Genomic DNA, 16664 nt, shown 5'->3' on the forward strand with positions numbered 1-16664 from the left:
AAATTAAACAGGTACTAACACGTATCTAACAGGTAAACATGTATTATACCTGTTTAGACACGAAAATTAACAGGTAATTTCGTGTCTACCTGTTTAGTACACGAAACCTGTTAAGGTCTTACATGTTACCTGTTAAAGTCGTGTAGGTACGTGTCGTGTATTCGTGTCAAGTGTATAAATTGCCAGCCCTAGTTATTACCATTCCAATGAAATGTTTGGTTACCACATTGGAATGAAATGAATCATTTACTTTGCATTGTTTGGTAGGCTGGAAAAAAAAAGAAAAAATAAAATTAAAATGGTAGTGAGTGGTGGTGGTGGTCGTCGTGCATTGGTGGGCGGTGATGATGGTTGGCGGTGGTGGGTGGTGGTGGGCAACGAGATAATGGTGGTTGGAGGTGGGTGATGGTAGTGGGGTGGGTGGTGGCGGTAACAGTGGAGGTGGTGGTGGGCGGGGGGTGTGATGGTGGGGCGATGGTTGATGGATGCGGCGGGTGGTTGGCACTGATGGCGATGGTGATGGTTGGTGGCAGTGGCGGCGGTGGTGGACAGCGGTGACGGTTGGCGGCTGGAGGTGCTGGGTGGCTGGCACTGATGGCGGTGATTGGTGGAGGTGGGTGGTGGCGGAGGTGGACAACGATAGGGGTAGTTGGTGGCAGGTAGCGGCGATGGTAGGTGGTGGTGGTGGTGGTGGTGGTGGGAGTTGATGGTGGGTGGTGGTGGGAGGGTGGTGGAGGTGATGTATGGTGAATGGGGGAATGGAATGAAAAAAAACATGGGGGTATGGAAGGAATGAAATTGGGGTATTTTAGAGAGAATGGAATGGACTAGGTAATAGGTCATTCCATTCCTTTGATCAACCAAATACACTTTTCTTCATTCCCTTACAATGGGTCATTCCATTCCATCCTCCATTCTTGCATACCAAACGCAACCTTATTCTTGTTAAAGTTTAAAAACATGAAAATTGTTATAGATGTAATTAAATAATAAACGTAACATATGCATAAATCAAGGCAATTTAAAAGTCAACATTAAATTGTAATTTTGGCAATGATTTTTTATTTTCAAAATCGATTGACAATAGTAAAGACAATATTGTATTGCAAATTTTGGTATTGATTTATGTTTAAAAATATGTTAAAATTTCGTGTCTTGCACCATTTTTTTTTGTTAGAATTCTGAATTTAAATTTAATAGTAATTAGGTGGCAATAATATACTTCATCCGTCTCATTAAAAGTGTCCACATTTCTATTTTTATTTGTTACATTACAAATGTTCATTTTCAAAATTTATTAGTTAATTTTTAAGTTTACCTTTAAACACATACAACTAACATTAATAAAAAACGTTTATGGACCTAATTTTCAATGACATTATTATCATTTGGTAAGAAAAAAAAATAATTCAATCTATTTTAAATTTTGTGTTTTCAAACTAAGACACTTTAACCGGAACGGAGGGAATATAAGACAATAGTTTATGTGAAATCAATGTTTTAAAAACTGGTATTTTAATTGTACCGGATTGGGCTAAAAAACGATACAACCGATGGAACCGGGTTATACCAAATGGTTCAACCGGTTGAATAGTTTTACTTTATAATTTCCTTTAAATGCAACTTCAACTATAAAAGTAACCCAAAAGTAAACGATTTCATACCAAAAATAATCTACAAGTTAATCTATACCAAAATTATAATACAAAAAAGCACTCAATTTTAAAAAAATAGTCATAAAGTTTATACGTTTGAATGTTAATAGTTGGGTTAGGTGTAATTTTTTAAAAATATGAGCCGCAAAGATAAAATAATTTCCCGTACTTAAAACTGGTTTACCAGTAAGAACCGGTATTTTAGAAAAACCGCCGATACGATATTCTAGCAAACCGGCCAAAAATACCGGTCTGCTGTGCGAAATCCGATTTAACCGGTTCAACCGGCCGGTTTGAACCAGTTTTTAAAACAGTGTGTAAAATCTTAGGTGGATAGCCTAGTTTAATGTCAAATGAATACATTATAATGTTTTAATAAAGTAGTTAGATCTATAATATATATAAACGAAAACATAAACATCTTACGTGTCGCGATGTGGTTGCTCCCCTTTTTGGAGTCACTATATTTGCTTGATTTTTAAATGGAGGCTTCTCATGCATTTGACCCGAATTCACGGATATGGGTCATACCAAACCCGGATATTCCTTAAACGGGTTATAACATCTCAATAAATTAAAAATTATTCACACCAAATACTTGATGTGAAATCTTATAAAATAGTATATACTAAAAATTATTATATGATTTTTTTAAAAGATATTTATAATTAAAAAACAATTTTATAGTAAAAAAAATAAGCGGGTCTTGGGTCTTATCAAACCCATATAACATTTAAACCGGGTTATAAATCTTAGTTATTTGTGAAACACTTTTATTATTAAACTTTAAGTATATTTTAAATTTCCTTACAATAAATAAAATTAAACTAAAAAAAGTATATAAATATTAAAAACGAGTACTGTAAAACAGCCCCCGTAATACGGGAGATAAAAACTAGTTTAATATAAACAAAAAGGCACAATTTAAAGCACGGAACATCTTTTATTGATAAAACTTCTTTTATATAACACAAACCGAGTTACATATGAATAATGGGTAAGCGAGCAATAAGTTGCGCCGCTATCCCCTTTTGAATCGCAAAGCATATTCTGCTAAATATAAATCCTTGGTTCCTCGGGCTCTGCGAGTCACTGTGGACCACCTTCTACACCCGCTCCAAGAAGCGAACCGCCTCGGGAGCTAGGGATCCAAATGTTTCGAACGCAAAACTAGAAATACAAATTAGCAAAAGCAAACTTTGAATTATTTTAATAAGGTAGTTAGATTTAACATAAACAAGGCACAATTAAAAGCATGGAACATCTTTTATTGATAAACCTAGAAATACAAATTAGCAAAAGGACACTTATACTCATAATCAACCATTTTGAAGAAAATGGATGTACTTGTTTCAGTGCATGAAATAAACATAAAAAACAAACGAAAGCACCCGATAAAATCAGGCATACAATAGACATCATGTGTTGATGTTCCATGAAGAGTCAAACTCATATGCTCATAGCATAACAAACAGAGATTTGGAATCATTTTTTAGTTCTTTTCCCATGTGCGTGAACTGATCTTTATCGGTATACATCGCTTCTATCAATCGACCCAAGTTGGCGACACATGTTCTCAGAGGAACCGGAACCTCTGTACACATGAGGATTCCTCGAGATACATCTTTCCATGCATCTTCAATTTTATTATGCACCAACCCATACGCATTCTCCTCTGTCACATTGTAATGCTTCATGTAACTCTCGACAATTGACGCAACATGCTTTCTTTCTTGCTCCTCCTGCATTTAACAAAAGTACTATTAACTTAAGTACTTAAAATAATATGCAATCATGTTTGATTTCTTTATAATGCATGTAGAGGCCATAAATCCATTTATACCTTGTGTGAGGCGATGTCATCTTTGAGTCTAATTATCGCACCAACAGCTTTAATAAGAAGAGGTTTTGTGGTAATCCAGTTGAAGGCATCTTATGTGACAATATCTCCCATGCCAACAAAACATGATGTTATAATCATGAAATTGCCACTGGTCACAAATGTAACTTCCATGTGCTCCTCTGCCTTTGGAACGTACCCATCGTTTGCCCATTTTGCTTCCGTCATTTGGCATTTAACGAAGTCTTTCATCTATACATATTAAAAAGCATTATAACAATGAAATAACTAAAGGCCGTACGTTGTCAAAACTTACACCCTCTTTCGCATAGTTAACACGAATGACTTCCCCTCTTTTCTCATAAATATCTTCCATTTCTTGGTTCAAATTTATGAGCTCTTGGTATATCAACTTCATGTATTCTGGAAGCATATCTATGCATGCAATTGACCTCCTAAGATAAAGTAAATTTGCGAGTTTTTATTTACAAAACTTTCAAACTTAAACATCATGTGCATCTATATGTACTTTCACGCGCGTACCTCTCAACTGTCTCGGTAAGTATCACAAGCTCTTCATAAGTACCATAAGCATCATAAGTGTCATCAAAAATCATCCCCATTATAATCACTTTAGCCGTGAAAATTCTAGCACGAGAATATTGTGGTTCACAATATATAGCCAGCGCCCAAAAGTAGCATTCAACCACTCTGTCTCTTACATGAGGTAGATTGTTCGGGGCATCAAAACGTTTCCACCACCTGCAAATTAAGTATGTAAGATATGATGCACTGAATGAATCATATAACATGGTTGAGAGTTTGGATATATTGTATGAACATACTTGGAGATTTCGCTAAGCTCCTTCTTGTGTAATGATTGAAGCAAATTGAACCCAATTTGGCAAGCTTAAGTAAATGCTTATTATGAGACTCTTGTTGTTGATAGAAAGGGATGTACTTTAATACATCAAGTCTTGGCAACCTTTTATGTAGTGGTAGTTTAAGTGCCTCTTGTATTTGGCTAGAAAAACTTGGGTTTGTATGGAGCAGATTTTTTGCTATGTCTTCAAGGTGAGTCCTAGTAAAGGTTTGAGCATCATCAAGTATATGATCATCTTGCACCCTCACATATGTTGCTTCATACAGCTCAAGCATGCTTTGAGCATCGTTCCTTAACGACTCCTTAAAATCCCCACTTTCGTCCTTATATATATTGAAGATATCTGTTTTTTATACGTCATAAAAACATGTCAAACTTGTATAATAGCTAGCTTTGTACAATTCCTAATCCTATTAACAACATTTTAATATGTTAAACTATAACAAAACGATTGTCAATAGAAATTTTACTCACCACATGAAACGTAGAAACCTTGTTGCCACAAGAGTCGGAACCAAAGGGCAGGGCTACCACCATTCCAATCATCACCATACGCATCATATATCTTCTGCAAAGCTTTTTCAATATCTTTTTCAAAATAATATGCTATGCCAAGGCGTTGGATTGTATCAATCAGCTTTAATAGATTTGTATGTTCTTTTGGAACATTCAAAGCTGCCATTATATCTTTTCGCACTTCTTTTATCAAATCTTCGACCAGTTGCTTCAATTCATCTTCATTTACTCCCTGAATTCATTCATGAATATGTTACATATATAAGACCATTAACAACACTCACGGTTTGTTAATATCTTAAAATATCATTTTAACATAAATATATTGTAAAAGCTGGAGGTAACCAGAAATATCCTACGAAAACATTTTCTCGACTCCTACAATTTTTATTTTTTATAAAGTGCATCATAGTTTAGGTTTATTTTTGTTTGTTGAATTAGTTACCAGGTATCGTACATGCACACATTTTTTAGACTTTTCAAGAATACCAAATTATACGGTACCAACGGTTTCGATACGATATCGGTACCCACTTTTAAAAAACTCGTTATCGGTATATTTGGTACCTTTACCGGCGGTCACAGTCAGTGGACGTTCGGTAGAAAAACTGCAGCACGATTTGGTTGCAAATTGGTCATAAGAAGTTTTCTACGGTTGTTTTTCGAGCATAAATGTTCACTTGGATACAAGTGTTTCCTACTATTTTTTTTTTACAATATTTGTTACTTCCAACTTATGGAATGGGGTCTTTTAACTTTCATTTGTTATCCTTCATTTGGATTTCGCGTCTTTTTTATTCTTTTAAATTAACGAATGTTTTATTTTCTGTAAAGATATGTGCGTTGTGTAATAGGGCATTTTAGTATTTTTGTCCTTAAAAAGCTAGTTATGTAATTATTTTAAATATGTAACTTAGTTAAATCACTCATTCCACTGGGCGTTACCCAACCCGAATCCAAAGTTTATGTAGCCAAAGTTATGATGTGGATTTAGGAGTGTGAGTCGTGACGGGTAGACGGGTTGCAGCTTGATGGGTTGAAATGTGCAACCCGAACCCGACCCATATAATTATTTGTGTCAAATATGTCACCCATAACCCGCACACACATAAACTGTGGTTGATCCGGACAAGACTCGTTTAACTCATTTATCAAAAACAAACAAACAAACAAACAAAACAAAATTGATATGAGGTCGGTAGAATAAATGAGTAATTATATGAATATACTTTATAAAAATTATTTAAAGAAAAACTTGAAAATGAATTAGAAATTAAAAGTGTATCTTCAAATAAATGGAAAACGAAAAAAACACACAAAAACATATAATTAAAGAGTTTTTTTTAAATAGTTAAACGGGTTAACGGGTCAACCTCTTTTTATACGGATCAACCCAAATCCGACCCGCTTTTTAACGGGTTGTGTTAGTCAACTCGAACACGTGTTGTGGGTCATATTAACAATTGTCGCCCCTATGGAGATCCATTCATAATCCTAGATCCAAAATCTGGAACACTGGCATATTTTGCTTACCAGTTCTGTTAGCCACCAGACAACCACTGCTACGACCGCCACCACGTGAATTCAATTGCCACCATAGTGACCACCATTGCAACTTTGATTCCCCATTATCTACGTGACTTCAAAACTCATTTTTGGTTATCAAGTATGTTAAGTCCTGCGATATTATAAAAACAACTTGTTTTAAAATTTCATGAAATTCAGAAATGTTACTTAGAGTTGTTACTTATACAGGCCCGGTTTTGGCCCGTTCGGGTTTTAGTTCGGTTTAAAAAAAGGTGATTTGCTTAAAATGGTTACGGGTCAGATTATATATTATCATAATATTATATTTGTGGCTGCAAAACGTTATCATATACTCACTTGGGTTGTATGGCTGGTGTCTTAGTTAAAAGATTCACTAATGTGTCGGTTCATGGTTATTAATACATGGTTTTAATATTATCATTTGGGGATAGGCTATGCCATTTTTAAGGACTCAAATAAAGATGTTTAACTTAAATACTTTCTGTTTCAATATCAATACTACTTTCGGCGTTGTTTCAGTTTTATACCCATCATATTTTTATTCCAAGAATGCCCTTAGCCACGTTTATTGGTTTAAAATCTGGTTCCTCACCACGACACAGTTATGGACCAGTTATATATGTAGTAATGACTTAGTAAAAGTTTTATATTGATATTAGGGTGCCTAGAAACTAAACGGTGGCTTCGGTTCGGTTTTCAGACTTGAAAAATAATCAGTCTGTTGTTGGTAATGAGTTAGGGGTATGGAACCAGGGCCATTTAATAAACAACACATGGGTCATGAAACACATAGAATTAAGGGAAAAGAATGATCAACTCGTGGTTACCTCGTACAGTGAACAGGATTTTAGTTCTGCAAGTTACCAGAATGAATTGTTGATTGTGGATGGCTCTTCAATTGGACGGACAGCAGAGAATGATATTTTAAGTGGTGATAAGGAGGAGGATTATATATAATAGATTGAAAGATTATGATATAAAGGAAGAGGAGGTTGCAGTCTGCATGTAAACTGATTGGGAGCAGGCTGCTGCCCGATGAAGATTGGAGGCAGGGAGAGGCAGCAGTCGTCTAGTGGAGTGGGGCAGATGAGTTTATACGTACTGTACTCGCAAGGAATTGAGAGAGGGAATGATATCTTTTAAAGATTTTCAAATAGATTTTTATAAATTTAACTACTGATTTTTATGTTTTATAAGCCATGGCTTTATATATTGTAGGCAATATATATCATGTAACAAATTTTGTTAAACGGTTACCACTTCGTTTGGTTTGGTACATAAAAGATCGTTTCATGTCGGGTTAAGTATTTTGGATACTTGGTAATATTAAATAATCATTGCATGCTTTGTATAACTATTTTGAGTTATCGGGTTTGTTTGGATTAAACGAGTCTCGGTTTCGTTTTTATTAATTTGGGCGGAGTCCATGTTATAAATTAAGGTATTGTTAATAGACTTATCCCTATCTCTGCCGATGTCTACATAATCACTAGGCCAAGCCCATTAGTTATCATCCCAATGTTTCGGGCCAAGCACATTAATGTACCGTTTACTTCATCTATTCAATCAACATCACACTCGGTATCTAACAAAGAGTTTTCTAAAAAAAAAATTAGCCCTATTTTTGGGGTTGTTACAGTCTTCCCAACTTACAGGAATTTCGTCCTCGAAATTCAACGTAGGTTAAATATTCGAGGGTAATACGTGTTTTCTTCATTTAATAATTTATATCACTTTACTTGAATTTCACCAAACCGTAGACGGTACCATGTCTAAGAAAATGTCAAATTGTCGGTAGTCTTAGGATTAGGAATTCACCACAAGACCAAATAAATTATTGACGTTTACCAGAGGTTTAAAAATCACAAAATGAATATGATTAGCCATCATGGCTTATAAGAAAACAAGGGACTTCGGTGAGAGGTAATAATGCAGTAATCGGTTTATAACAGTTTAGTAATACAGATTATAATTCGCCTTAGGAGGACTTTATTATCCTGAAGGAGATTATGAAAGGTATTGAAGGTTAAGTCGAAAAGACTTCCTATTCGTTATATTCCTCAATATCGGATAAGAATGATGTGGTTAATATGCAGATATGCAAACTTATGTCTGTGTGTGGACTCCTATTTCGTTTTTTTTCTTTTAATAAAAGCTTCGCAAGCAGAACGGTTCAACAAATGATTTCAGTTCTTTCTTATGTTGTAGGCTAGATAGGATTTTTGGTTTACAAGTATGCGTAGATCGATATTCTATTCAAAAACTATAGTTGTAAACATGTTGTCTAATGTCACGAAATTATTCGCTTTTCGGAACTTATTTTTCTGAAAAAAAAATAGGCCCAATTAGGAGTGATCGAAATATCGGAACGGATTCTTACCAAGACTTGGGTAATTTGAGGAATTGCATGTACTCGATATCTTTCCCAAGAACTAAATAGCTATGCTACAGAGTGTAGTTATCGGCTATGATGGAACTGTTTGAAATTCATTATTGATCCTAGTCGAATGTGAATGTTAATAATAAAAAAAAATCCACTTATTGCGGTGAATCGATGGGAGTGTCGGCTGCAACCACCATGTCAAAGCCACGAGGTTGTTTCTTGATTTTTTTTCCCAAGAAATAACAATTCATGGAGTATGTTGAAGGGAATGTCGTATTGCGAAGTGAACTTCAAGAATGTTCATAGTGACTGTCGTGATTGGCACTATTTAGATGTTAGTGTTCCGAGGAAAAGTGTCGCTTAGGGAATGCAAAAAAAAAATCAACATTAACCAAATCCGTTAACTCCAGCGAGGAAAAAAAATGGAAGTACGCAAAAAAATAAGCAATATATTTATATTTCTACCGAAGTGATGATGTGTTCCTACTGAGAAATGAAGCAATACTATAGTCATGGAATTACTAAGTTGGGTCCTTCCCTTTTTAGGGGACTTATCTCTAATATTTAAGGGAAGACATTACTGTGCAAAGTACCATGAGATACCTCACCAATAATAGTTCAGTAATAAATCATAGTTTGTGACTATTGGTTCGGCTTGTGTCAAAGTTAATGGTGTAATTCGAAATGGTTAAGTGGTAGTGTAGATCGTATATTTAGTCTTATTTGGTGGTGCCCATGTGGACACACGTAAGACTCATTTTACCAGTTCTAGATGCCTAGGATATTCCGTATATTAGTGCCTGTATCGCTTGATGGAGTCAACTGATCTCAAGATTTCGTTCAACAATTGCGCACACACCATTTATATCGACTATCGCCATGGAAAAAGGAACTAGGTCGTGATGTAATTGCACAAGATATTTACGTATCTAATGTTTAGTAAACTCTATAGTTAGTTGTCATCGAGAGTTTAGTTTGATGTTTTATGTTACAAGGTTACGAAGGAACGATTAGTAAAGTACTTGTTGTTAAAATAAAATAGTGCTCCCAAGGAGTCGCTTTAGACATGATGTTAGGGAAAGTAGTCGCCATATTAATCGTGAAAGCCAGTACAAATGAATGGAGTTATATATGTTAGTGAGACAACTTAGTTACTAATGGAATAACCAATTAGTGCCATGCGACTCTAATAATCTTCTTGAGTTTCAGGTTGCAACATACTACATAATACGTAAGGTAGTTAGCTCAGCAAGTTGGACTTAGTTCAAGGTCTTGGCATCGGAGTCAATCCATCTCTTCTCCTTAGACTAGGGTCGTCTTAGGAAAGTCACACGCAATTGTCTCGTAGGTATAGTGAATAAAATTTTATGAGGATGTGAACTCGAGACACATTTTTAGCAGTTAGAGGTTTAACATACTTAGTAGTAAAATATAAGGGTTAGATGTACCAAAAACGTATGAATTTAAAAAAAAAAAATTTTAACTCTTTATGGGTTTGAAGATAGGCTTGAAGGAGTTCAAACGTGATAAAGTATGCTTTAAATTTTCTTTCATAAACCTTTGAGTTTGGTTTGAAATATCAAAGAAGAATTAATAAGGTTTTAACAAAATTAGTATAGTCTTACTATGAAAGTTATAGTTACTAATATATGGTTTAAACGAATTGGATCGACATCATAAGGATATGACGTAAGTACCTACAGCGTAAATGAAATGACGCTCATGAATTAAACGGTGTCAAGGCGGATAAAATAGGGTTAATGTCATATAACTCGTTGATTGTAGCCGTATAATTTAGGGACGTATATTCAAATGGAGAAGCCGAGAGGATATGTCGACGGCATCGTCGGGATAAATAAAATCGATAAATATAAGAAAATAAGAAAAAAAATCCGAGTTCTTGACATGTCGCAACATTTCCACAATGCTAGGCGAGTCTACTAGAATCCTAAGAATCTTTTGGGTGATACTCGTACGATGGATCAGGAGTAATTATTCATAGAAGGTTATCATGTGTGCGTTGAGGCCGTAATAGTGTTCAAGCTATGGAAATGCATGTTTAGGACAACTCGAATGCGACAAAGTTCACAAAAGAGTTTTCGAAGGTTACTTCAATTTATCGAGGGTAATAATGAATAGATCCAACATCCTTTAGATTCCACTGATAAAGAAAAAAAAAAGAATGGTACCGTCGTGCTGCCACGGGTAGTTTAGTAACTCAAATAAGCTTGATCTCATATTATGTTCATTATTGTTGTTCGTGTTTGGGATATTTTGTAATGATTTGGTTAGGAGTGTTGGATACCATAATAGGATTTTACTAGAAATCACGTGCACGTGCAAATTCATAATTACGTTGCGCACCCATAATTATAAATTTGCCTTGCATGATCACTCTAGTGTTTACCCCATAAGGTGTTTCAAAACTGTTTCGCTCATATTTATAGTTTTGAAATTCCCTAGGCAATCTCTAATTCTAACATATCACTCCTAGTATTGCAATATGGGCTCCTATATAAATCAGTCTATGGCTTAGCTGGATAGGAGTATCGGCAAAGGTAGAACATGTATCCTACTTTGTTAAATATGAAAATAAAATAAATACTTAACACAAAAACGGGTCAAAATTCCCCAAATAATCTCGAGCATAACACGCTCCAATAAAAAAAATGTCATATGACAAAGGTCAATAATCCCGAGCATATCATGCTCCAATCAATATATGTGCACTATGGCCTTAATATATCCAGCAAAAATGAAATACAAATATAACAGGGAATGACGCATGTCATAAATGAATTCCTCAAGAGCGTGCCCTATAAACCATAATACTAGTCATGTGTGATAATACTAATCATGTGTGCATAAATGACTTATATGAGAGTCAATAGTAAATCACTTATGCACAGTTTAAATCAATAAGTTAATTCTCCAAACCAAAGCATAGAGTTCTATGAGCCGCATCCTAAAGCTCTTTTAATCGCGCCTAAGTGATTTCATTTACTTATTTGGTCAAGGTCTTGCAGTGTTAGAGTCTTAGTCTTAGCGGGGAGGGATCCACAAGGTATCTCGGTTAAAGCCTAGAAATCTCTAACGAGTTCTAATTCGCTAAAACCTTTGGCTCTGATACCAATCTGTCACACCCTGCCATGGTGGCTGGTCGTTTTTTTGACAAATTGGTACCAATGTAAACAGCGGAATTTTATTAATAAAGATAAGCTACAATGTTTATACTATGTATTTAAAACAAGGTGTAACTACACAACTATATCTTCTCTGACACTGCTGCAATCCCGTATTAGGTTCTACTAATCTTCTTGGCATCTAATCTTCATTGTTATTGTTCGACTAACGCCTCTATCTCTAGTCATGCACATTACAATGCTAATCCAAATCGCTATCCACAAGGAACCTGAATACATGCTAAAAAGCGTCAACTAAAAAGTTGGTGAGTTCGTGAGTTTAGCTCACATACACGTTAAAGAGGTAAACTATAGAAGCGCGCAAGTTTGCGTGTATGTAAGGATAAAGCATGGTGCACATCAATCAAGTTCACAATCAAACCTGCAACTAGCATAAGTATCCCCAACTCATACTAGAAGTTAAACCGTCCCGAACTATCACCCTGCTAAAAGCAATAATCAAACACGTAGGTTATATGCCGCAACGATCCGCAGATCTCAGTGTGGTTTACCCAACATAGGGTCACTGTGCGTGGGGGTCTCCCAAATAGTACTACCCATACAAGCCTCCGGTCAATTCCCTTGGGCTAATGATTGTGTAAGATTTGGGACAAATTTTAGCAGTAAAACACTTCCTGATAAATATCACACCATAAGTAAAACCAGCATGTATCCAGCCCAAAAAGTTTAAGTAAAAAGGGCAGCACGAAACTCACCTCAGTCCGCATGCAATATGTGTAAATGAAAGACAATCTATGTGCTTGCAACTACGCTAGGAACCACTAAATAATCCTAGTATATATTAATCAACAATAAGTTATTGAACAACAATGTAATATTCGTTACTGGTATCGTGTACTTGTTAATCTTAAGTGTTAGCCCAAGTGGTTGGTTCCCGGGGAGTAAGCTTCCTCTCATGGAAAATTTATACTTAAGTAATTGTATAATATTTGTGTTGTGAGTTTAGGTATATAGTTCCACTTCCAGGAGTTTTATTTACCTTGGTTCGCTTTTCGGGTTTTGATAAAGTTTCCATTTTTGGAAAGTAGGGCTTCCGTTTAGCTTTCAGGTTACCGTATGAATATAGAAGTTATATATGTTATTCATATCATGTGTTTAATAATTCTTGCTTAAAACAACCATGTATTGAGTTTACAAAAGTTGACACCGTCGTTGGTTTTTGACAATGCGTTTTGAAAGAATGGTTTATATAAACTAAAACTATTGTAAATAAAAATCCTCTCTTTCCAGAAATATACATATCAGAAAATAAGTTATTTCCAGATGTGGTTATTTCAGTAAGCTTGGCCCCGCACGGTTTTAATCCTCGAACTTTCGTTTAACGTTTATTTTGGCAAAAATCAAGTTAAATCTTAGTTTATTATTGTAAAACGAGAAAACACTCAAATTATGGTTTTATTATCTTATAACTGCTGCAGAATATCAGAATCTTCATATTTTTTTATATTTTTCAACATGCTTGTTCAATAAGCCGCGTTTAAACGACCATTTTTGACAAACGAGGTGTTATATCTATAGAAAATGTTTATAACATTAAGACAAAGTGTATTAAATATATTTTCCTATAAAATATCTATTTTATACTTTTGAAGCATTTTAGTCTTTAAAAGCCCGTCCGCTCGTCGGTTTTAACGAAACAACACTTTTGAACTTGTAACGGGCCGTTTTTCTAAATCCACTTATCCTTAAGCATTTTATAACTTATATTTTGCCATTTTGACTCAATAGTATCTGTTTTAAAAACATATTTTTATATTTTCAGCTTTTGAAAAATAACTCGCTTATCTTTTGTTCCAAAAATGCCCTTAGCTATATTTATTACTTAAAATCCGCATTTTCACCACAAAACAGGTTTGGACGTGTTATAATACATGGTAACAACTTACTAAAAGTTATATGTTGATATTAGGATGCTCGGAACCCAAATATGGCTTCAGTTCGGTTTGGGCCCGTTAGCACCCTTATGGTATATTTCTAACAAAACTCATTTTTGGTTATCAAGTATGTTAAGTCCTGCAATATTATAAAAACAACTTGTTTTAAAATTTCATGAAATTCAGAAATGTTACTTAGAGTTGTTACTTATACAGGCCCGGTTTTGGCCCGTTCGGGTTTTAGTTCGGTTTAAAAAAAGGTGATTTGCGTAAAATGGTTACGGGTCAGATTATATATTATCATAATATTATATTTATGGCTGCAAAACGTTATCATATACTCACTTGGGTTGTATGGCTGGTGTCTTAGTTAAAAGATTCATGCATCAGTACTATCCTATCCTACACTTGTGTCCACGGATCGATACTTGGTTCTTACCAATACTATCCTACATATACGATAGGCACACTTGCCTATTTTGTGTGTGTTTAGTTTTAGTAGAAATCACTTTTATAAATTTAAAACACAATCTTGTGAAAAAAGCAAATCATCTCATCTATCATATTTTATACAAGCTACGCAGCACGCATCAGTCGGGGTGTGACAATTTTCCACCATTAGATTGACGTTATGAAGCAAATTCATATTGAAAACAACACGCAGATGCTTTGTGACCGGATTTGTAACAAATATGACAAAGTATCGTCAAATAGAATGCTCACCTGTCACCAACACTACATGTCTCTAGCGAGATGATCGGAGTTAATTTTAAATGTGTGTCACTCCGTAAATTAAGTCGTTTTTCTATAAAATTACTAAACAAGAGTTATTTGTGTTAATTCTCTAGTTATTTTTGTAATTTAATCATCACAAGTCTAACATATGTGCCCTAACATCCATCATATGCATCTACGTTTTTTTTAAATACTCTAACATTCGGTACAACTCGTCAAACTTGTGTTAAGATCATGTACACACACAAAAACAATAAACAAACACGAGGAAAAAAGTTCATAAGTGTCTTTACTACTATTATTATTATTATTATTATTATTATTGATAATGAGTCAATGACTCTCTTAACGGTCACCTTTCAATACTTTTCTTCGCCCCACATTGTAAACCCTACAGATGTATTGGATCAACGATAACGTTTGGTTGATGTGTCAAGGGTGTGGCCTCGTTACATATGCCCTTAGAGCATCACCAATGCAGCATTCTCGTTCTTGTTTCAAATTGCCATCTCAACACCTATTTCGTATATACTAAATGATAAAAAAACATATAAAGTAATAATAAACCAATACAAACACACACACACACACATATATAGACATGTTCAAGAGAGAACCGAAGAAAAGTGAGGAATTGAGGAACTCTTTATTTTACATGTAAAAAAATACTACATAAATAATTCATTTTTCATGTAAAAAACACATTTTACATAACCGTTTTAGAGATTTTTATTTATAAAGACATGTAGAAGTTGTTTAAAAAAATTATTTTTTAGTTAAAAAAAGTGTAAAAATTGTTTTTTTTTCCAAACACCATTTTTTTATTAGAATGTCTTCATCATGTATTTATAAGCAAAAAATTCTAAAAAAGATAATTTTAAAACTAATTTTTTACATGTGAAATCGAACTTTATATTATTTTTTCACATGTAAAATGAAGAGTTCCTTAGTTTCCCACTTTTTTTAAGTATTATTTTGAACAACGTACAAATGAAATTAATGTGCTAAGTGTGATAATTAAGTAGAGTAAAAATATATACAAATAGAGTAATTATGTAATCACATCATAGAGTAATTATTTAATTACTCTATGATGTGATTACATAATTACTTTGTTTGTATATATAATTACTCGACTTGATTTTCACACTTAGAACGCTAATTTTATTTGTTTTTGATCCAAACCCTGTATATTAATATGTGTGTGTGTGTGTGTGTGTGTGTGTGTGAATGTGTATAATTATGAACTTTGTGTGCATATTAGGTTTATATTTTCTACTTTGTGATTTGTACCTTTTAGTTTGAAGTTAGTAAGAACTAGTATTAAGCCCCCCCCCCCCCCCCCGCACTGCGGCAGGGGGCGTAAAACCATAAAAAAGTAATGTTAAAACGTTTTGTTCAAGCTGTGTGTTGAAGGGGGCAGACTCGTGCTTTACATCGAGACTGTAAATAGCTGATCAAGTTTTGCATTTTAATTAGTTTACTTAGTCTTAATTAATACTTGAAGCATATGGCACAACATATATATAATATACACCCCTTGTTACCTTTGGTGGTCACTTTTTCGGTCTCGATCGGTTGAGTGTCGGACCTCGTAAGGCAAGGCTTCATGGAGGACTTTCGTAGTCCTTGATATGTATATATATATATATATATATATACACATACTTATATAACTTGTTTATACATATTAACCATGCTTAACTTTAATTTTTGTTTGTACGTCATATTTATGAAGTTCTATGGTTATGGGTTTGAAGAGACTAGCCTCAGTTTAACCGTAAATAGCTCTAAACCGTAAACCGAACTTGTTTACTAGTTTTGTTTAATAATTGTTTAAACATGCTTTATGTTAGATTTAAGTTTCTAAAATCATTTTTATAAATTCTATGGTTATGGGTTTGTAGAATCTTACCTCGGTCTTAACCCGAAACAAGATCCGAACCAAAAACCGAACTTTTGTTTAAAGACTTTATTGTTAACTTTTTACATGTAAAACTTAATGTACATCATTTGTACATTATTAT

General features: G+C 34.4%; 1 pseudogene across 1 annotated transcript; it reads right to left on the reverse strand.

Moving 5' to 3' along the window:
- Window positions 1-3112: 3112 nt before the first annotated feature.
- Window positions 3113-13043, reverse strand: LOC143624708 (beta-caryophyllene synthase-like; annotated as a pseudogene). The gene is made up of 7 exons (XR_013152161.1): window positions 13008-13043; window positions 4853-5126; window positions 4341-4721; window positions 4039-4257; window positions 3812-3950; window positions 3499-3747; window positions 3113-3397 (listed from the first exon to the last, which is right to left on the reverse strand). The product of XR_013152161.1 is annotated as a beta-caryophyllene synthase-like (transcript).
- Window positions 13044-16664: the final 3621 nt, after the last annotated feature.

This window comes from Bidens hawaiensis, unplaced genomic scaffold (assembly GCF_021521415.1).
Source record: "Bidens hawaiensis isolate Kalapana, Puna unplaced genomic scaffold, B.hawaiensis_p1.1 tig00003956_1, whole genome shotgun sequence".
NCBI classification, from domain to species: domain Eukaryota; kingdom Viridiplantae; phylum Streptophyta; class Magnoliopsida; order Asterales; family Asteraceae; genus Bidens; species Bidens hawaiensis.